The sequence below is a fragment of the Emydura macquarii genome, unplaced genomic scaffold, assembly GCF_026122565.2.
Source record: "Emydura macquarii macquarii isolate MOO-44397 ecotype Brisbane River unplaced genomic scaffold, CSIRO-AGI_Emac_v2 contig_2422, whole genome shotgun sequence".
Lineage (NCBI taxonomy): Eukaryota > Metazoa > Chordata > Testudines > Chelidae > Emydura > Emydura macquarii.
The window spans coordinates 21,240,797-21,242,748 of record NW_027132559.1 but is presented as its reverse complement, the minus strand read 5'-3'; positions in this window follow the sequence as shown (position 1 = coordinate 21,242,748).

Sequence of the window (1,952 nt, the reverse complement as noted above, 5' to 3'; positions counted from 1 at the left end):
GTAGTTTGTTCCCATAGTTAATCACTGTTAAAAATGTGTGCCTTATTTCTAACCTGTACTGTACTTTTATAGCAGTATAACTCCATCAACACTAGAGGGGTGTTGTACTGCTTCAACAATATCAGCATGGGTAAAGCAGCAAAACTTTCTAGTGTAGACAAGGCCTAAAAAGTCTATCCTCTCCTCTATCTGTGCGTAAATCTGTATGGGAAATATATATTCACATAATAATGGTAGAACTGACGCATCAGACTTGACAATCAGAAGTGCATTATCTGAATTATTTTTATTTGACTTTTCTGTCATGCTCAAGTTTTATACATGCAAACTCTGTGTGTGTGTGTGTGTGTGTGTGTTTTACATTAAAATAACATTTTTTATACATATAGCAAATTCTCAGCCCAAAGGACCCCAAAGCACTTCTGCAAATTATAAGCTAAATTCTGCTCTCTCTGACACTAGTGTTAATCTATAGCAGTACTTGTCTTCAACTGAGTTATGCCTGGATATAATCTGTGTGTCAGTTTTTTGGTTTGTGTTTGTTTGGGTTTTTTTTGTTCGGTTGTCTGGTTTGTTTTTTGGGGGGGAAGGTGGGAGGGATGGAGCCTAACAGAAATTATTTCACCCACTACTCAAATGCAGATGTTTACATGTAGGACTGCAACAGCTGTTTATGCATAGTAACATTACACAATATTTCAGGACATATGAAGAAATCGCTTATCCAGTTGAAACTGCAGATGAAATTTAAGTAGCTAGAATGGAGTGAAATGTAGCCAGTACACTGGGCCCAGTTCTCTGATGTTGAGAAAACTGATTTGGATGTTTTAACGAGCATAAGTGGTAAGGGCCTTTAATTTTTCATCTCATCAGCAGTGTCCCCTACTGCTCTGCTAGTGCAGACATCCTGTGAAATAGTGCTGACTCACAGGGAAGAATGCCACCTACTCTAATGTCACTTCCTACTGAATGATGGCTTTTCTTGGTGGCTTCTCACCGAGGTGTTAAACAAGACCGAACCTTTTAAGATCTGATGAGGTCAACCCAGGGTGGTATGGCTGCAGGCCATAACTAACATGCAGTGAGCAGACTTGGAAAAAACAGTTTAGTTTTTCCATGTAGAAACCTTGAGCCAGACACAATAGAAACCAGAACTAGGAATGTGTTGCCCAAGGTCATAGGAAAGTGATTTTTTTTTCAGGGTTTCTGTAACATTGCTTGAACTATTGTAGCAAAAGTAACATCTTGCTTACTGAAATGGAATTGTAAAGGGCAAATCCTTCTCTCATAAATTCAGAGGCGAAAGCAACTGCACTTATGTAATTGAGAGGAAGAGTTGGGCCTTTAATTGCTGACTGATAGTTTATTAAAAAAAAATCCAATCTGCCCGAGAAAAGTATAAATACAAGAAAGTTTAATCCATTGTACAACATTTTACTCTATTTAATAATCAAATTACAGGACAAAAGTTACCTTTAATATTAAACAAGATTCTAACACAGGAATTCTATAAACAATATAAAATATAATCCCACTTACCATAGTGTTAAACAAAGAGGGACTCAGATACTACAGCAATTTAAGTGATATAATTCCCTCAGCAGACAAACAGAACATAAACTGGATGTATTTTAAAAAATGAACTTTTTTTTAAAAAGTGACAGACTGATGGATAATTTAAACTGAAATTGAACTAATTTAAATTCAGTATTTTGAAAAACAGGAAAGAACTCTGTGAGTGACAAATGTCAGGGCAGTACAGTAAAGGATTCTTCAGTTGAATGTTTATTTCATAATGCAGAGTACTAACCCTGGGAATGGTGAGATAGGAAAAGATTTCTAATTGTATTTAATTTCTCAGTAACTGTGTTTTTGTTAGGAATGTATTTGTTTATTTAAGCTCCATCTCACAATAGGGAGAGGAAAGTTTATGACAAAGGAAAAAGCTATAA